Here is a 22,522-nt window from a genome sequence, read left to right on the forward strand (position 1 = left end):
AATGAAACCTATCAAGGTCACAATCACAATAAAGGCAGCTTTCTAGTAACCTCTGGTACCTCCATCCCCTTAGCTAAATTCATCTTGTATATTCTCAATGATAGGAAATCCTAGATTTTATTTTGCATTGTTTTATAGCATTTGTGTTTTCTCTGAAAAGGCTTTTTGAGAAAGGTCTTGGCCCTACCTGAAGGTATTCCTGTCATAGACTTCCAAGGATAAGAAACACTAGTTTTGCTCTTTAATTATTTCACCAAATGTCAGTTCAGTTCAGTCGCTCAGTCGTGTCCGACTCTGTGACCCCATGAATAGCAGCACGCCAGGCCTCCCTGTCCATCACCAACTCCCGGAGTTCACTCAGACTCACGTCCATCAAGTCCGTGATGCCATCCAGCCATCTCATCCTCGGTCGTCCCCTTCTCCTCCTGCCCCCAATCCCTCCCAGCATCAGTCTTTTCCAATGAGTCAACTCTTTGCATGAGGTGGCCAAAGTACTGGAGTTTCAGCTTCAGCATCATTCCTTCCAAAGACATCCTAGGGCTGATCTCCTTCAGAATGGACTGGTTGGATCTCCTTGCTGTCCAAGGGACTCTCAAGAGTCTTCTCCAACACCACAGTTCAAAAGCATCAATTCTTTGGCGCTCAGCCTTCTTCACAGTCCAACTCTCAAATGTCAGTTTTGCCTAAATTCTAAAGCAAGTGGGCTGCCTTTCAATCGAAAAGACAGAATATCTACACTTGACCAATTCCCGTCAGAAAGGCCACGGAGACAATTGCTGCTCCAGATAAGGACAGGCTAGCCATTTTCCCCTCAGATTCTCTAGTTTTCACCTGTTTATCAGGTCAGATTATGAAAAAGAAATACATTACAGTACACTAACTCTTCCCACACAGAAATGTCTTCTCAGAACAAGTGAACACTGAACCTTGAATTTTACCTGAACACTATATGAAATAGTGGTAAACATGGCTTCATTTATTATTGTTTACACATGATAAGAGTTTATTGTGAACTTCCATCTCACTTAATAATACATATGATGTATTTTTCTGGGTTCAGAACCAACACATATTGGCTATTTCCAGTGACTTGGCATCATTTTTTAACTGAGAATTATTCAGTTAAACACTTTTTCTTTTCACTCTGGCTGCCAGAAACATAAGTAATGCTTTCTGATCTTTTCTGAAGTAGCTTTCTCCACTTCCCAACTCTTAAAATTCCACTCTAATTTTCATTTTATAAAAATTCACTTCATCTCTCCAATATTACAAAACGCTTCACATATTTGATGGGAATAAGCCCTGGGCATATTTGCTGAGAAGTTTAACTACGTGGTCATCTGTGGCATTCATGAAAACACACAGGCAAAAAGCCAGATGGAATATCCGAAATGAGGTTCTCAGAGACTAAAAACAAGTCAGACATCCAAGCAACAATGGTCATAAAATGAAATACAAAAAATTACAGAAATAGGTTTAAGATGCAGTGGGAATATAGAAGGAAAAATGTCTGTGGTTTGATAGAAGCAAAAGAGAAGACCTCACAAAAATGTAAACTTTTAACCTGAGTTTAGAAGAATAGGGGGGTATTCACAGGGTGTTATGTTTGTAGTGTATAGTAAGACATGAATCCCAGTAGCTCAGATGGTAAAGAATCTGCCTGCAAGGCAGGAGACCCAGGTTCAATCTTGGGGTCAGGAAGATCTCCTGGAGAAGGAAATGGCAATCTACTCCAGTATTCTTGCCTGGAGAATTCCATGGACAGAGAAGTCTGGCAGGCTACAGTCCATGGGGTTGCAAGGAGTCAGACACAACTGAGTGATTAACATACACATGTTTACAATGTATAGTGAGACATGAATCCCAGAGCATAAAAGCAGGACCTATGAAACATAATCATTTTCCTATAACCAAGTGTATCTCCTTATATCCTAGTCCTGTCTTTTAATCTGAGTAGTTTGGTATCTCTCTTACTAGCCTAAAAAATTTTCATCTGATCTGGGGAGTTCAAGAAAAAACAATGCCTCTGATTTATTTCATATTCTTCTAAATATAATAATGTCTTTTGCCTGGATATGGCCTTTTGAAACTCAAAAGTCAGATATTTGATTCATTTTCCTCCTCCTTGTTATTTTGCTGTGTTGTCCCTTTTCATAAATAATAGCAGCAAGATGTAACACTGCAAGAAAGAGGGAAACCAGGTACCAGAGTACCTGGGATGGAGTACCATATGGAATAGAATCCCTTACCTTAGATGAACGTAGGAAAAGGATTCTTCGGTATTTTCTAAGTCACCTCTTTCTCTCTCATTTTATGGAATAAAAATTTGAAGTGAGAAAAGGCAGAATGGTGGTCCCAAGCTCATCCCAGGTATTGGAGTGGTAGACTGCACTTTTGACTCCTGTTTAAACAATGTTCAAGGTCTCCTTTAATCTGGAGAACAAATGAATTGCCAAGGGAGTTTGTTAACACATGCTGATTCTCCTGTTAGAGATTCAAGGATAGAGAGGAAAGCCAGAAACCTACATTTTAAACAAGCATCCTACATTTTAAACTAAAGCAAAGAACCCACCTTCCAAAAAGACTGCCTTAGAGGCTGAACTCAGTAAGGGTAGAGGCCTATTTTTCTTCATCTTTTCTTATCCCCATTGCCTACCGAGCACTTAGTGTATAAGAAATGTCTAATGTTGAACAGATGAGTAAACCGTATTTCTAAAAATACATGCCACCTTTAAACCTTGCTGTTTGTTTCTGCCAAAAACACTGCCCAATTTGTCCTTTACTGGAATATTTTGAATTGTAATGTTTCTGCATTTCATCAAAGATCAAGCTTTTCAATACAAAATGCCAGCAACCTCAACAAAATCCCAGGAAGCAAAAATTCAAGTATTGAAAGAGAATGCTTTGTTTATGTTGTCAATATTTACCCTTTGAATATGTAAGATGCAATTCCAAACCAAAACCCAACTTACATTTTTGGTATTATGTGATTTATTGTAAAATTATCTTCATTTAAGAGAAAATATAAGAGGGTTCCTTCTGCCCCCATTAAATATCTGACTACTAAATATTTAGGTGTAGAGTCTCGATTTCTCTGTATTTTATATACAAAATATGCTAAAAATCAGAAACTTTTTCATTTCACTATTTTTTTATAGTATGGGATCACTTATATGTGGAATATTAAAAAAAATGGTATAAATGGAACCCACTTACAAAATGGAAATAGAGTCTACAGATGCAGAAAACAATCTCATGGTTACCAAGGGGAGACTGGGAGGAGGGATAAGCCAGGAGACACAATACTATCTACAAAATACACATTACTACATTAAAAAAAGATAACCAACAAGGGTCCACTGCACAGCACAGGGAACCCCACTCAGTACTATGTTAAGTTGCTTCCGTCATATCCAATTCTTTGCTACCCCATGGACTATAGCCTGCCAGGCTCCTCTGTCCATGGGATTCTCCAGGCAAGAATACTGGCGTGGGTTGCCATTTCCATCTCCAGGGGATCTTCCCGACCCAGGGATTGAATCCACATCTCTAATGCCTCCTGCATTGGCAGGTGGGTTCTTTACCACAAGTGTCACCTGGGAAGTAGTCAATACTATGTAATGACCCATATGGGAAAAGCAACTTTTTAAATAAATGAAGACAACTGAGGATGATAATATGACACAGAGAAAATACATTCATTGGCTTCTTCTAAGCACTATTCTATTCTATAAAATGAGTGACGGTGTTTTAAAATTACATCTGGAAGAAGCTGCCATACATAAATAGCTCATTAGGAAAATATCTTGAGATTGGAATTTTTTCAACAGAGTCACATAATCCACAGAAAAACCAGTGTATCTTCATTTTGTAAAAACAAAGAGAGAGTCTCAGACTAATCGGCCTCTAAGATCTTATCTCCTAAATAGCCATGTTCTGTGTCTCACACCACATGGCCCTTGCCTTCCAACTTTAATTCACATAATCTGGTTATCTGGTTCTGTAAGAATTACAAAAGTCCATTTCACTGGGATAACTGCAGGTGAGTGATATCCAAGACTGAGAAAATGTAGATTATTAGATTTAGCAAAATGTTATAGCATGATTCATATTTGTTGATTGTGAAAATGCTTTGGGGAGATTGAATTAGCAGCAAGAAGACCTTTTAGGAGGCTCAGAGGAAAGAATCTCGGGAGTATAATTTTGGAATGAATTAAGTTATTTGTGGATCTAAATGAGCATGTCTGAAAATTAATATAACAAAAGAAAAGTTGTACATAAGAGCAGAAAGTCAGAACACAAGCCAGATTGGTTTTGACATTTGACAAGCAATTATTACAGTGAAAGTAATCATGAAAACTCAGGATGACTATGTTTCTAGTGATTAATTCTGGCTAGAGTTTAACACAATTATCCAGATACTCAAACAAAGGCAAAAATGCTAATTTTCTCAAAACATATTTTTTTGGTGTATTGTTTGGATAATTTCCCTGTATTACTAAATTTTCTCCAGATGGTTCATAATTTTAGTTTAGGAGTAATTGTTTTTTAAAAAACTTTCACCTTTTCTCATACAGCATCATTCATGGCCTGAGACCAGAACATAATACTAAAATCATAATTTTTAAAGGTGTTCTACTTCAAGGGTACATCTTCATTTCAATTGGTAATAAGTCTCACATAAATGGAGTGGTTCTAAAATATTTTAAAGTGAATTACAGACTGGCAGAATTGGTACAGAGGGTGAGGCCTTTGGAACAGACATGAATTACAGCTGAAAGCTCACTGCTTTGGTCATAATTGGCCCTGGTATTTGGGACTATCTAGCTGACCCCACTCCAGTACTCTTGCCTGGAAACTCCCATGGATGGAGGAGCCTGGTAGGCTGCAGTCCATGGGGTCGCTAAGAGTCGGACACGACTGAACAACTTCACTTTCACGTTTCACTTTCATGCATTGGAGAAGGAAATGGCAACCCACTCCAGTGTTCTTGCCTGGAGAATCCCAGGGACGGGGGAGCCTGGTGGGGTGCCGTCTATGGGGTTGCACAGAGTCGGACACGACTGAAGCGACTTAGCAGCAGCAGCAGCTTAGATAAAGGGCTTCCCTGGTGGCTCTGATGGTAAATAATCCGCCTGCAATGCCAGAGACCTGGGTTCATTTCCAGGGTTGGGAAGATCCCCTGGAGGAAGGCATGGCAATCCACTCCAGTATTCTTGCCTGGAGAATCCCTATGGACAGAAAGCCATGGAGTCACAAAGAGTCACACACAACTGAGCAACTAAGCATACATCTATAGCTTAGATAAAAGATACCTTATTACAAATTTTGACAGTGACTACATTGGACCAGAAGGTACTAGTAAGTGATGAGACTTCACCATCTAGCTGTTTGGTCACCCACTCTGCAGTGTTCCCTAGCACTTTGAATGGAAGGCCCTAAGCCCATCCCCTTTCACAGATGGAGACAAAATTGCCATTATGGGCAGTGAACCAAGTCAATAGGATAGGAGATTACCTTATTCTTCTACATTGTAGCATTCTTTGTATTAAAACAATATAAGGAAAAACAACTGAAGAAAGGGAAAACATCTGTATTGGGTTAATATGCTCCAAAGGAGAATTAGTTACTGAAAGAACATAATGTTAGTCCATAAGACCTGCTATGAACAAACAAAACTCATATTTTTCACAAAAGTGTATTTATTCACTGCATAAATTAATAAGTATTTAAAGGTAAGTAATGGTGTTGGGGGGAATTCCTTAATCTCAATAGATAATATAGGGAGGGAGGTTCTTTCTCACTCATAGAACCACAAAAAGGTGATTTATGATGTGTTTTGTTCAATTCCTTCCCCATGAATACTATCTCTGTAAAATGAATCTTCTCTAAGACATGTATTGCCCTTTTATGCTGACGGCATGCATGAATATGCATAAAATGCCACATCTCCAATTAGGATGTGTATATTCAGGAAGAATGACATATCAGGGCTGTCAGACTAAAAGCCCTACAGCTTGGGAGGATTTTCCGTATCATTCATGGGCCTGCCAAGATTATGGGACTATCCTTTCTTATCTCTGATTCCATCTCCTCTCTCTCAAGCTAGATGTATTTTTCAGATGCTTTAGAAATAACGTGACTTGGTGATCTCTTACTAAAATTTCAGTAATGCTTTGTTTGATCCCAGTAAGGTGCACTCCCTGTTGTTTCCAATATGGATTAGTTTCCAACAATTGGCTTTACCTCTTCACGTAAAAAAGTGTGCTGTTAACAGGCTACTGAACAAGATTGCTTTCTGTGGAAGGAACTCCAGGGGGAAATTTGTATTGAAGGCAAGCACTTGATGGTGTCTACTTGGAAAATCTTAAACATTTTGCAAGTGAAAATGTCACAACATCACTGTGACATATTAGTGATACATGGTTTTAGCAGAATGACACCTAGGTTCGGAAAGACATTGTAAATTTTTGAAATATAAAAGGTGGTATTTGGGAATACACGGTATTTTCTGAAAATACCAAATCCTCATGTTAGTAACAACGAAGGAAAAGTTAATAGGATAAATGGAGAGATGTTAGTATTGAATTTGAATGCCAATAGAAACATAATTTGAGTAGACTGCTTTCAAAGTTATGAAAATATTCAAAAGCATGACTCAGATTTCCTCTAGGTTCAACTTACTGGTACTGTATTGAATGATAAGGTCTAAGGTAAGAGACCAGGTGTGTTGGTTCTGTAAGCTAATGGCTGAGAAATTACATGCTGTTTTTTTGCAAGCCTGGATGATTCAAGCACCACAGATATAGACACCTCCAAATTCGTCTGCAAGTATTATTCACATTTTATTACCCCGAGAGAGATAGGTAAGATCGTAGAGCTAGAAGAGACACAGTAGATGATCTGGTCCATTTTTCCTGCTATTTGAGGAATAATTACCATATTTTTTTCTTCAGGCTGAACAATCAATAATGCCGTTCTAATGCTTTCCATTTGGTTCTCTACAATATTGGCTTTAATGTCCTCATCTTGCTGTTAAAAGTTCCTTTTCTCTAGTTTTCTAATCGGCCCTAGTTGATCTTTATAAAAGGAAAGAGGCAATAACTAGCTAATTGACAAAACACATTTGCTCTCCTTCAAAGCATATTATAGAGAGCAGCTCAGCCTTGAACCACTTAGTCCTTCTGATGATTTCAGGGGAGCAGGAATTTTGATTACTCACAGGGGGAAAACCTAGGAATATGGACAAGAAGGATATTTTCATCAGGCATATTTATTCCACATAAACGTAGGCTGACATTTTTTGCATGCGTGTGCATGCTCAGTCATGTCTGATGCTTTGCAGCCACATGGACTATAGCCCGTCAGTCTCCTCTATCCCTGGTATTTTCCAGGCAAGAATACTGGAGTCGGGTGCCATGCCTTCCTCCAGGGAATCTTCCACTTAAGACTGCCTATTTTGTGTATCTGGTAAGTTTTGACAATATCATTTTAATACCACAAGAACATTTAAAGGCATTAGTTTTTTTTTAATATCTATTTACGGCTGTATCTGCTCTTGGTTGCGCCACTCAGGATTTTCATTATGGCATGCAGGTTCAGTAGCCCCACAGCAGGTGGGATGTTAGTTCCCTCATCAGGGATCGAACCTGCGTCCCCTGCATTGGAAGATGAATTCTTAACCACTGGACCACCAGGAAGTCCCAAGGCATTAGTTTTATTAAAAGCTTAGTGAAGCACAATTTGTTAATCCAGACATAGTATGTTTAGTTTTGTTTGTTGTATAATTGATTCTTGCTTTGTAAATATGCAGGCTTTCTTGCTGGATTGACAGAAGTACAGAAAAGATCAAATGACCTCTCAGAAATAACAGCTCAATTCACATCAGAAACCCAGATTACAACACTTTGCTCTAAGCTTCAGGCTATGTAGCATCCTAAATTCTTTTAAAAAAAAAAAAAAAAGGTATTTTGTGCATTAAGTGAGAGCACAGTTTACCCTTGCTGTTACTTAATGCCTTTGCTTTTTTGTTTCTTACAGAAGGATGTGCAGTCACAGAATGAAGTTGGCCTTAAAAAGTTTTTTTTTTTAATGCAGCATTATATCCTAAAATAAAATGTAATGCCTATAATCAAGATGCATATAGATTTTAAAATTCTCACCACACTAAGATGAAGAAACTACTTTCACAAAATCAACTGAGAAAATTCCAATGATTCCATGTCCCCAGAAATTATACCAAAGGATGTTATTTCTAAGCCATTTTGAATAAATAATCAGCACTACTTGGGTTTTATAAAAGAAACAGTTAAAAACTGATTATTGCCCTCAAGGAACTTACAATCACAAGTCTAGATATGACTAAACTCTAAGTTCTGTTTAAGAGATTAAAGGTCAATCCTGGCCATTGGAATAACTGAGAATGTTTACTTAAACTTCACATTTAATCTCCATCTCAATGGTTGGGATACATAGGTAGAGAGAGAGAGGAGAGTTGCTCTAGGTGGGGGATGGGAAAGTAAACATGGGCTGCTTCTGAGACAATAAAATGTATTTATGACAGTGACTAAAATGAAGCTTAGATGCTCATCTGTTCATCAATTTAGCAAATATTTATGGAGATCCTCCTATTCTAGATACTCAGGATATATTTAGCAGTGAAAAGTGAAAGTGAAAGTCACTTGATGGTGTCCAGCTCTTTGTGACCCCATGAACTATACAGTCCATAGAATTCTCCAGTCCAGAATACTGGAGTGGGTAGCCTTTCCCTTCTCCAGGGGATCTTCCCGACTCAGGAATCAAACCAGGGTCTCCTGCATTGCAAGTGGATTCTTTACCAACTGAGCTATCAGGGAAGCCCTAGTTAGTAGTAAGAAACAAACAACAACAACAAAAGGAAGATAAACTTCTGTATCTATTACAGTCCCAGCAGGAAACACACAGAATTTATTTGAACAGGGTGAGAGGGAAGAGTACAATCTAAAGACTCGACAAAGATGTGAGCAGGTTTTAAGGTAATTAGCAAAGGATAATGCAATACCCCCAGGCTAATAGATGGGGAAGCAATGGAAACAGTGACAGACTTTATTTTTATGTGCTCCAAAATCACTGCCTATGGTGACTGCAGCCATGAAACTAAAAGACACTTGCTCCTTGGAAGAAAGTTATGACCAACCTAGACAGCATATTAAGAAGCAGAGACATTACTATGTCAACAAAGGTCCATCTAGTCAAAGCTATGGTTTTACCAGTGGTCATGTACGGCTTTGAGAGTTGGACTATAAAGAAAGCTGAGCGCCTAAGAATTGATGCTTTTGAACTGCGGTGTTTGAGAAGACTCTTGAGAGTCCCTTGGACTGCAAGGAGATCCAACCAGTCCATCCTAAAGGAGATCAGTCCTGGGTGTTCATTGGAAGGACTGATGTTGAAGCTGAAGCTTCAATACTTTAGCCACCTCATGCAAAGAGTTGACTCATTGGAAAAGACCCTGATGCTGGGAGGGATTGGAGGCAGGAGGAGAAGGGGATGACAGAGGATGAGATGGCTGAATGGCATCACCGACTGAATGGACATGAGTTTGAGTAAATTCCAGGAGTTGGTGATAGACAGGGAGGCCTGGTGTGCTGCAGTCCATGGGGTTGCAAAGAGTCAGACACGACTGAGCCACTGAACTGAATAGTCATGGGAAGCAGTTAATATCTCAAGGTTTGAAGGAAGCATGGAAGGGAGCAGTTATCAGAGCCTGGGAAAAGACCCAGGAAAGGGGCTGCCTGACAAGAGGTGTGACTTTCAATAAAGGGTCATTATCAGCCTACAGTGCCAGCTGGGAGTGATTCTGGTGAATAAATACCCCATCTCCTGATCTCAAGTTCTTCCAACTCACTCCCATCAGCTAACTCCAACTAGAAGGCAAAGAAGGCCCCCAGTGCAGTCGGAGCAGGGCCATGCAGGGCTACAAAGTATGGCAAAGAGGCAGAGAGAGGTCTGAAGAGGCAGAAAGGTTCAGCATATTCTCTCCTTCAGTCAGAGTCTACCAGAGAAACAGAACCAGTAGGATACACACACCCACCCCCAGAAATTTATATAAATATGCATAATGTATATGTCATATAAAAATACATTTATATTTCATTTAAATATATATCTGTAATATATTTAAAATATAAATATATGTAGCATATACATATGCGTTAAAATACATATTTATAATGAGATCTGTCTCAAGACATTGGTTTTGCAAAACCAAGGGACTGCGAAGTCCAAAATCTACAAAGCAGGCTCGAAACTCTCCAAGAGAAGCTAAAGTCCATAAGTAGAATTTCTTCCATATTTAAGCCTCAGTAGCTCTCTTAAGGATCATCAACTGTTTGGGCCAGACCCACCTAGATTATAGAGGAGGCTGGTCTCCTTCCTTAAAGTCAGCTCACCATCATAATCATAATACCTTCGTAGCCACACATTGATTCATGTTTAATTGAATAACCAGGTACTACAGCCTAGCCAAGTTGACCCAAAAAGCTAACTCCCACAGTCTCTATTCTATTGTAGTAAAGCAAGACAGAAAACAAAATTTGATACCTTCTAGAAGTGGCAACCCACTCCAGTGTTCTTGCCTGGAGAATCCCAGGGACAGGGGAGCCTGGTGGGCTGCCGTCTATGGGGTCGCACAGAGTCGGACACGACTGAAGTGACTTAGCAGCAGCAGGTGATGATAACTGCTAAGAAAAAGAATAAAGGAGAATATACAGCTAAGGTGTGATGGGAGGTACTATGTTTTAGATATGTTTTTCCTAGAAATATTTAAGCAACTGGTCTCTGTGCTAAGGCCTAAATCAAGTCAGGAAGTGAGTCCTATGGATATCAGGGGATATTATTCCAGGAAGAGCCCCAGATAAGTGTTCAAGCTTGACCTGTTCAAGGGTTAGTAAAAAAAAAAAAAAAAGGGAGTTTTGGAGCTGAGGTAACAAAAAAAAAAAAAAGAGTAGGAGAAGATGAGATTATACAGTAGCCTGAGGTCAGACTGGGAAGAGCCTTTTAAGCAAGATAAGAATTTTGGGTTATATTTTGAGTGAAACAGAATGCAGCTAAATCATTTGGTGCTATAAAGTAATATAACATGATTCTGACTATTTTGGATTTTTTTGTTGTTGTTGTTTTCTTGTTATTTTTTAAGAACTGCTGTGGTCTTTGGGTGGGGAAAAGACAACAGACATCAGGGCATGGGAAAGGGGAAATAGATGGGTGCTGATGCTGTGGCCTCCATCCAGATGGACTAAGAGTTGTGGCCGTGGAGACTGTAATATAACTTGAAGGTCGCATCAACATGATTTGCTTTGTAGATGTGACACAAACAAGGAGAGGTGTCAGGAGGCCATGATGTTTGACTTGAGCAACTGAATAAATGAAATTATTCTGAGATGTAAAAATAAATGATTTATTCAGATAAGATGGAAAAGACTAGGACGGGACACATTTGGGAGTGGGAGGATAAGGATTCTGGTGCGGTGGTTTAGAAATGACAGAGTGGTTATCTACTGATCGTCCAGTTGGACATGGCGAGTAGGCTGTTAGAGCCTGTGGTGCAGCCAAGAGGTTAGGACTATACATGTCAGCCTAGTAGTTACCAATATAAAGATTCCAGGAAGAATAGGAAAGAACTATCAACAGTTATAACAGGGGAGCTTATGATAAAGGATTAGTGAGTGTTAACAGAGGAAGAAAAGCATAGACTCTGGTGATTCCTACATTAGCAGCAGGAACAGCTGCCTTATTTACTACTCTGCAAGCACCTTCAGAGAAGAAACTATGCCTTAATCATTTTGGAAGCTTAACACACAGTTAAGCTCCATCTAGTCAAGGCTATGGTTTTTCTAGTAGTCACGTATGGATGTGAGAGTTGGACTATAAAGAAAGCTGAGCACCAAAGAATCGATGCCTATGAACTATGGTGTTGGAGAAGACTCTTGAGAGTCCCTTGGCCTGCAAGGAGATCAACCAGTCCATCCTAAAGGAGATCAGTCCTGGGTGTTCATTGGAGGGACTGATGTTGAAGCTGAGGCTTCAATACTCTGGCAACTTGATGCAAAGAAAAGACCCTGATGCTGGGAAAGATTGAGGGTAGGAGAAGAAGGGGACAACAGAGGATGAGATGGTTGGATGGCATCACTGACTCAATGTACATGAGTTTGGGTGAACTCTGGGAGTTGGTGATGGACAGGGAGGCCTGGTGTGCTATGGTTCATGGTGTCGCAAAAAAATCAGACACGACAGAGAGACTGAACTGAAGTAGCCAACACTGAATGGCCTCTTAGTAACTACAGATTGAATGAATACAGAATGAGTTAAGGGACTGAAGGCCACCGAGTGTCAGGAGCAGAGGCCTGGCATGAGCCAGTCCTTCCCACTGCCCCCAGGAAACTACACAGAACGACAGTCTTCACCACAGATTGCTTGGCAGTTGCTCGACTGACATAAGTGTGGAGTGGAAGAAGCAAGGTCCTTGAAGGTGGACAGGGTTGAATTGCAGCCCCAGCTCTGTTACTAGTTTGCCATGAGACCTTGGCAACGTATTTAGCGTTCAGAAATTGTCTCAATAAAATGTCTGAGTATTAGAGCACAGTGCTTGGCATATAAAAAGCATTGAGTAAAAATTAATCTTCAGGAGCTCATTAAAAATACCTCGAACTTCATCACTTGTGAATTTTGAATAACATATTATTTCATGGGCTATGGAGCCCATGAAACTAGTCACAGCTCTAAATCATGCAGATTTTGCTTTGTTATTTAAGCAAGTCAGAACTCATTTAAATCTGCTCATCTAATTAATATCATTCCAGTGATTCTCAAAGTTCTCATTACTTTTTCCTCAGTGGAGGCCACATTTTGCATATTCAAATAACATTTATTGAGAGCTGACTATATGCTATATAGTGCTCAAAGCATGGATACAATGGGACTCAAGTCCCACCTCAGATTCAATTTGTCAATAGCTGCACCTCCAGTTTATAGATTATATTTTTCAGTGGTTACAATAGAACAAATAATTTGCTGGTTAATTTTAGGAAATGACTTTCTATTCCCTTCACCTTTATATAAAAGAGAACTATTCTCATATCACAGAGTTTTAAAAATGTACGCCCTTGAGGAATAGAAAATAAAGTTACATATTGCTGTACTTTATACAATAGGTAAAAACAGGAAGATGCAACAGTTGTCCTCAAGGAGCCAACAGTCTTGTAGAAAGGATAGGACGGGAATAAACTCCATGAGATAGCATGTGATACACGTGAGAATTAAGATGTATAAACGAGGCATTGGGTAAATGAATGAACAAATGAGAAAACAAAGTAAATGTTATAATAACTTACAGGTGCATATGATTCATTTCAGCTGAAATCATGGACCGCCCTATGCAGCAATCCCCAACCTTTTTGGCACCAAGGACTGGTACATGGAGGACATTTTTCCACAGACCAGGGTTAAGGGGATTGTTCAGGGATGATTCAAGTGTATTAACATTTATTGTGGTATTTGTTTCTAACCTGATCTGACAGGAGGTACGCATCTGACAGCCGAGAGTGTGAGGACCCCTGCTTTAGAGGACGTTAAGATTTTAGCTAGAACTTCAAGAAAAATTAAACTTTTATAACTTATGATTGAGAAACATTTTAAACAATGAAACTGGAAGCCATAGTTTACTCTAATGTGGCTAGTATACAGGGAATAAGTCAGGAAATGGGTGGAGATATCACAGACCAAGGTAAAAGTCTGGATTGTATTTAATAGGTAACTTTAAATAAGTATCGATTCAATATTTGCTTTGAAATTAATTGAAAATTCAACTCAAGCTTAAAAAACAGGAAGGAAATTAACAACGTTCCTACCTGGAGGTCGGGCGATTCTGGCTATGGTTAACTCCATGATTCCATCTTGGATCCCTGCTACCCTCCTGGCTCTGCCCTCCTGTCTGCTCCGGCTGTATCCTCAGGCTGGCTGTTAAACCACTACCACTGTTCTGACTTCACATCCACTCACGACAGCGTCCAGGGAAAAGGCAATGGTCTTTTCAGTACTGACGTTCTCTTAGGAGTAGCGGTTCCAAGTCGTTGCAGAGCAGTTCCAAGCAGTTTCAAGTCGCGTCCAGAGAACTCGCTCTCACATCTTATTTGCCAGATTAATTCACCTGCTTTCTGCAGAATTAATTCCCCACGTCATTAGATCCAAGGCCCTTATTGGCTCAGACCTAGAACCCTGACCAATCCCTAGCAAGGAGAACGAGATTACTGTGATGAAGTTAGACACCTGGGGCTGCCCGTAGAGTCGAAGTCCGTCACCCAACCGGTCAGCAGCCACACCGGGGTGGGGATACTGGTGGGCGTGGGGTAGGGTGGGGGTGGGAGTGAAATAGATGTAGCGGAGACTTTATTATTCATCCACTACAGGGAATTATTGAGCTGCTTTATACATAGGAGTCACGTATGCAGATAATTCTACTGAATATTCATTTGATGATGATTCTAAAGATTTACAGAAAAATAAACTAAAAACTCTACTCATAAATATATCGCCAGGGACTTCCCTGATGGTCCAGTGGTTCAGACTCTGAGCTCCCAATGCAGGGGGCACTGCTTCAATCCCTGGTCAGGATAACATGTGCCACAAGAAATGGCCAAAAAGAGAAAAGAACTTTACCTGCATAAATATATCTCCAAAATAACCCTTTAAATGAATACCTATGTTATCTAAATATTGCTAATAAATAAGTAATTTTTAAAAATAAAACCTTATGAGAAAAACAGTTACATAATATAAAATACAAATGCTCTATTTACAGGAAAAAGCATACTCCACCTTACTTATAAAGCTGTAAATGAAAATGTGCAAAAATTTAAGGTTTTCCCTCTAAATTAGATTTAAAAAATAACACCTATTGCTACTAAGGATCTGTGGTGGTTGAAGATTAAAATACTGTGATCCTTGTAGAAAGCAGTTTAGTATTATGTTTTAGGATCTTTATCAATATAATTACACCTACAGGTGTGTGTCTTAAGGAATAATTAAGAATGCAATTAGAGTTGATGCATAAGGACTCCCAGAGCAGTGTTCTGTATAATAGCTAAAACCTGAAATGACCATTAACAGCCCCAAACAGGGAAAGGCTGAATAAGGAGTAGTTCACACAACGGAAAACTATGCAGCTTGAAAACTGATTTTGACGATAGAGGAAAATGTTGAATAATAATATTTTTAAAAGCCCTGGGATCTCAACTATATACTTTTTAAGTTAAGCAGTGTTTCGAAGGGGAGAGAGATTTTTAAAAGCATGATGCAAAGTCTCACTACATTCTAACTTACTTTGACTAAGTGCCTGCCAGGAGAAATGACAATAGTCTTTCACCTTGCTGAACATCAGAAGTGAGTGATTTTTTAATACAATCGCAATAGTAACTTTTCTATAGCCCTTCCTTTAACTTTTCAAAATGCACTCTTACAAAGCAAGCAAAGACCTCTCTTGGATTATAAAACAGCAATATTATTAACACAAAAGTATTGAGTCTCCCATGAGCCTGGCATTATTCTCAGTGTGGAATATTTAAGTATTAACAAATTTATTGTTTGCTCATTTGATGTCAGGCTTACTGTCCTTGAATCATGACAGTGGTTATTTAAAACACTCTACAATGTTGATTGTTGGACCAGAGTGATGGCTACAGGACAACTGATTACATTATTCCATTTTGGGGTATATTTTTAAATTTTCATGATAAAAATTGTAAAACCAAATAATTCACATGGAACCAGTGAAAGCATGTGTAGTCCACAATGTTTAGCTTTCTAAAACTAAAATTCTAAACCTTTCTTAATTATTATATGTACGCTTTCCAACTAACAGAGTTTGAAAATATAATCTTTTATTTAAATGCAGAGAAATAATATGCTTGCATGAACATAAACTGTGTTCAAACCACAGATTATTTTAGTTATATGCATGTATGAAACTTTGTATTAGAAGGAGCCTTTTTTTGACACTGGAAAATAATTTGTATAAAAAAGTTGTATTTGGTACTTTCTGGTGGTCCAGTGGTTAAGACTTTGCCTTCCGATGCAGGGGGTGTTGGATCCCTGGTCAGGAAGCTGGGATCCCACATACCTTGCAACCAAAAAATGAAAGAAATAAAAATAAATAAAACAGAAGCAATATTGTAACAAATTCATTAAAGAATTTTTAAATGGCCTACATAAAAAAAAATCTTTTTTAAGAAAGAAAAGTTGTATCATATTAAAAGATTCATCTTTAATAACCTGACATTTTAGGATCAAAATCCTTTCTTGATAAGCAAACTCATTCTATTAGGTTTTTCCTTGTATGCTTTTATTATTAAATTTATCTGCAATTTGACAAGCTATTTGATTTTCCACAGTTAATACACCTTAATTACCATAAAATAATACAATAGAGTTATGTAAACCTTAGAAGTGATCTAAACTATGAAATAACTGAGGATAAGAACCAATGACTTCTCATCGTTGCATTCCTAATTATGGGCTTATAATTAAAACATGCCACATTGACTAGATTTAGTCTACTTTCCACACAGGGAAGGGCTCTTTCCCATCACACTCTTAACTGATGGTTCTATTAGCCTTGATACAAACCCTCCAGTGATAAGGAATATTAAATACACCTGATATCTACAGCAAAGTACCTGAAACTGGTGGGGTTTTGTTTTTGTTTTTGTTTCCCGCTACACCAGGTCTTCCTTGTAGCATTCGGGATCTCCTATTTTCCTTGCAGCATGCAGGATCTTCTGTTGCAGCATATGGGATTTAGTTCTCCAACCAGGGATTGAACCATGGCACCCTGCATTAGGAGCTCAGAGTCTTAGCTACTGAACTACCAGGGAAGTCCCCAAACTGGGTAGTTTAAAACAATAGAAATATATTTTCTGAAAGATCTGGAGGTCAGAAGTGCAAAATCAAGGTGCCAGCAGGGCCAGGCTCCCTCTGAAACCTGGAGGGGATAACTCTTTCTTGCCTCTTCTAGTTTTTGGTGAATGTCAGCAACCCTTGGCATGCCTTTGTGCACAGCTGCAGCATTTTATCTCTGCTGCCATCAACGCATAGCCATCTCCCTGTGTGTCTCTGTCTTTATATGGCATTCTTTTTCTATGTCTCCGTGTCTTTACATGATATTCTCCTGAGTCTGTGACCAAATTTCCTTCTTCTAAAGACACCACTCATCTCACATTAGGGTCCACCTTAATGACCTCATCTTAACTTGATGACGTTTGCAAAGATCTTACATCCAAATAAGGTTACATTCATGTTCACTGGGTTTTAAGACCTCAAATATCTTTAAGTAAGTAAGTGTTAGTCACTCTTGTCCAACTCTTTATGACCCATGGACTGTCGCCTGCCAGGCTCCTCTGTCCATGGAATTCTCCAAGCAAGAATACTGGAGTGGGTATGCATTCCCTTCTCCAGGGGATTTTCCTAACCAAGGAATCAAACCCGCATCTCCTGCATTGCTGGCAGAGTCTTTACTGTCTGAGCCACCAGGGAAGCCTTGCATACCTTTGAGTGAATATGAAAGTGAAAGGTGTTTAGTCGTGTCTGACTCTCTGGGACCCCATGGACTATACAGTCCATGGAATTCTCCAGGCCAGAATACTGGAGTGGGTAACCTTTCCCTTCTCCAAGGGATCTTCCCAACCCAGGCATGGAACCCAGGTCTCCCACATTGCAGGCAGATTCTTTACCATCTGAGCTACCATTTCCCCCTCATACACGATACTGAAATACAGACAGCTGTAGGAACTAGAGAGTGAGCTGTGGTCACTCCCTTAAATTTTCTGGAATGAGGTTTATCTCACTGTATGTGATTAAAATACTTAATTGTACAACATAGTAACACCTACCAAGGGCTGACCAAGTGCTAGGTGCGTGTTCACAGCACTGAAGAATAACTCCCTGAGTTCTCACAAAAACTCACTACTAGTAATATCACTCCTTAACAAAAGGCCTTCAAATATTTGATAATAGCTGTTATAGTCCTACTAAATCCTTTCTTCTTCAAGGTAAACATTATCTGTCCCTTCAAACATTTTTCATGTTGAATCATTTCTAATCTATCAATCTGAATAATCCTGCGTTGACTGTTCAGAAAATTAGAATTGTTTGCATTACCTGCCTTCTAATTAAAACTTAAATCTAGGTCTACACACATGGGTATATAGACATACATATATGTCTACATATATATTTGGAATATATATACTTAGGAAAAATATATATACTTATATATTTGCTCAAAGACTCTTGCTTATCCAGAACTTAAAAATTTTGTGGCAGGAATTGAATAAATGTATTTTCATAAATTCCCCATCAGTAGCACAAAGAGTGGAGAAGGCAACGGCAACCCACTCCAGTACTCTTGCCTGGCAAATCCCATGGACGAAGGAGCCTGGTAGGCTGCAGTCCATGGGGTCGCTAGGAGTTGGACACAACTGAGCGACTTCACTTTTGCTTTTCACTTTCATGCACTGGAGAAGGACATGGCAACCCACTCCAGTGTTCTTACCTGGAGAATCCTAGGGACAGGGGAGCCTGGTGGGCTGCCATCTCTGGGGTCACACAGAGTCGGACATGACTGAAGTGACTTAGCAGCAGCAGCAGCAACAGCAGCAGCACAAAGAGTTGGACATGACTGAAGCAACTTAGCACACAGAGCTTCAGTTAATAAGGTTTTATAATACATATTAATAATACTATTATACTTTGAATACTAGGCAATTCTGAATATTTTTAAAGCATTCATAATAACCATCACTTCTTTGTTTACCAACTGGTAAGGAGTTCAAGTATTATGAAATGAACTTGAAGGACCCTAGGGACTATTTTATAGGGTACTGTAATGCCCCATTTTAGATCCCATTTCTGTTCACCAGAAATTTCTCAGAGGATTTAGTCAAACATGAAACTTTTTGCTCTATTTGTAAGTAATGTACTTTCATTTCACAATGAAATCTAATATGCTGCTTTCTATTTCAGATCTTAAAAAAAATGCTCAAAAGGCTATTAGATCTTCATTCTGATCCGCATATGTGTGTCTGCAATTGGATTAGATAAATTGGAACTTCATGAAAATGAGGTAGAGTTAAACTATTTCATTGTCTGGTTTCTTATTAAGAAGTAATAAAATTTTATCACGGGTCCATGGTGTCCTGGTGCTAGACTAATACTGAAGCCAACTGCAGGCTTTTATCAAAAAATTAAACTTTGACTTACAGCCAAGATTCTGGTTTTCAGCTAAGATACTTTACATCTATGGCAGCTTTGTATTTCATGGATTAATTGTCATAATACGTGATTATTGATGCAGAATCCTCTGTAATTTCTTTTGATCTGGTAGTCTTGTATATTGATAATTGAACCTTTAACATGTTTAATAGTACAAGTAACTAAGTTGTCAGAACTTTGCTCCCTTAAATCCTGACAGCCTTGTCCTCCTAAAGTAAGGATGTGAGTACTAAGTCACTTCTGTCATGTCTGACCTCTTTGCCATCCTATGAACTGTAGCCCACCTGGCTCCTCTGTCCATGGGATTCTCCAGGCAAGAATACTGGAGTGGGCTGCCATGCCTTCTTCCAGAGAGTATTCCAACCAAGGGATCAAACTTGTGTCTCTTACGTCTCCTGCACTGGTGGGCAGGTTCTTTACCACTAGCACCACCTGGGAAGCCCCTGAGGTAAAGATACTCCTTTATTTCCATTTCTCCACAACACATCTGCCTTCTTACCACTAGCAATAGGCCCAGATTATCAGTTGCTGGCATCAGGTAAATTCAGTTCTTACTGGCCCAGAGAATGTACTAGTTATATCCCACAGCTAATTAGAATGCAGTCTCTTTGCTAGAGAACAGTTTATTTAGCTCATCAATGAATAAGACTTGGTTTGAATCTTGATTTAAAAATTAAAGGGAAATGGAAACAGGGTGAGAAAGGGGAAAATATTTTCTTCAAAGCAGGAATTTCTGTTAATTAAAAAAAATAAATATGGATTTTATATAAGACTGGTAGGAGGGGCTTTAGGCCAAAACACTAAACCTAGAAAAGTTAAAATTTTCACCTGCATTTCAAGAATCTTACTTATAAAATCTAAAAATACATTATTTTTGTAGTCTTTTAATTTTTAAGTATTTTAATATACATTAAAAACACATATGTACTCAACTCCAGGTTCCATCAAACACTAGAAACAAGTTATTTTAAAATCTCAGCATAGTTGTAGGAGATTTGTCAATGACCTAATTTGAAAACTAGTCAGACTCTAGAAATAGATGGGGCAGGGTAATGTTTTATTGATGAATGTTTCATGAATAACATGCATGATTCAATATTTACATTTGGTTAAATGCTTTTGAACAGTCAAATTTCTGTAATCTGTATTTATGTTAATTGTTTACACAGGATTTATTAAGGAAAAGATACAGTTCTTCATATTAACACAACTTTGCCATGAATTTAGAGGCAACACCATCTTAGGCAGGTGTTAAACACTGAAATATATAAATAACAGATACAGTCACTTTTTTCCTCTTAATTTTCATAATCAAATCTGATCACCACAAGCAGCATAAAAAGACATTTCCATGCTCATTTTCAGAATTGTTCCTAATTTACCTCAACTAATTCAAATGTGAAGCTCCATAATACTTTAGGTCAGTGGTTCTCTCAGTCTGGCTGCAGTTTGGAATAATCTAGAGAAGCTTTCTTTTTTTCCCATTGTCATGGAAATTTTTCTAAAGTTTTTTTTTTTTTTTTTTTCAGTTGGAGTATAATTGCTTTACAATGTTGTGTTAGTTTCGGCTATATTCCCTTAGTCACATCCTCTCCTACTTGGTCCTTCCTCTCAACACCCCATCCCCATTTCCCACCCACCTAGCTCATCACAGAGCACTGAGCTGAGCTCCCTGTGCCACACTGCAGGTTCCACGAGGCTAGAGAAGTTTTTAAAAACATAGAATATTGTCCCCACCCCCTTGCCAGTTCCCACACACTTATTTATTCAGAATCTCTGGGCATGGGACCCAGGAACCACACATCTTTAAGTCTCCCAGGTGATTCAAATATGTATGTAGGATTGAGAATAATCATTCTTTGGGAGTGTTGATACTGAAAGATTGGGAAGCCACATAAAAAAAGTCTGTTCAATTTCCTTAAGAGCCAGATAAAAAGAGAAAATCCATTAATGAAAAGAATTCGTTTCAGAAAGTGAAAGTCGCTCAGTTGTGTCCGACTCTTTGTGACCCCATGGACTATACAGTCCATGGAATTCTCCAGGCCAGAATACTAGAGTGAGTAGTCTTTCCTTTTTCCAGGGGATCTTCCCAAACCTGGGATTGAACCGGGGTCTCCTGCAGGTAGATTCTTTACCAGTTGAGTCACAGTTAGTTTCAGACGTGTGAACAAACTCAGAGATACTGTCTGTATCCTATACTGGCAGAGCTTTGTAAGGGGTACATGGATGCCTCCGAAAAGCTGATGAAAAGTTATAGACCTCTCCACAGAAAAGCAGGCACATCTAGAACACATGACACTGATGTGGAAGGTGTTATGTTTGGAGGAGAACCAGAATCTCAAGAGAAAAATCCCTGAACCACAGCAAAGAAAGAAATGTTCTTCTCAGACACAGAAAGGCTAAAATCAAGAAATGATGCCCAGTTACTGTATGCACTGGGCCATGCAGGCAGAGATTACAGTGACATATAAAGGTCTGTGAGATAGAAAAACTTTCCCCAATGACATTTACCTGTCTCATTTTAAGAGAATATATATATATATAAGCTTCAATCTTTGCTGAATCTAACATGCTTTCCTCCTGATCACCACACCTTATACCCAAAGCGAAGACACATGCATTGCTCATTCTAGTGTAGGGTCCTGCTCTATTTTCCAAAAAGTTTTACAAATTTCCTCTCTTTCCTTTCCTTTGAATAATATTAGACTGATGAAGCTAAAGTAGACCCCCAAATTTTAAAGTCCTTTAGATTTCAATCTTGGAATACTAAAGGATATATTAGCTGTCTCCTTCAAGGTCTTTTCTATAATTTGAATTTTATATCATTCTTTCTCTCCAGAATTTCCACTCAATGCACCCTGATTTTTTTTGACCCAATCTTAGATGATCTCATTCAAATCAAGTTCTTGACATTTTTCTCAATCCATCTTTTTAAATTACAACCCTAAAAGTGTAACTTAGGTGATAAAATCAGTTCTGAAGCTATTCTAACTATGCTCGCTTAGCCTAATAAATCTTAGATTATTCTGTGCTTTCACTAACACAAAATTATTAAACAATTAGGTAGTCTTGAATGAAAGGATTCCTTAGAAGCTTATAGCATTTTGAATCCACTGGACTGTGTAAGTAAACCAGGTTATATCAATATGTTGCAAAAGTTAAGGCTATTTCAAGTTTCCTATTCAATCTGTTTTAGGGTCTTTCCATTCAAGCTGTTTTTAGG

The sequence above is a fragment of the Budorcas taxicolor genome, chromosome 12, assembly GCF_023091745.1.
Source record: "Budorcas taxicolor isolate Tak-1 chromosome 12, Takin1.1, whole genome shotgun sequence".
Taxonomy (NCBI): domain Eukaryota; kingdom Metazoa; phylum Chordata; class Mammalia; order Artiodactyla; family Bovidae; genus Budorcas; species Budorcas taxicolor.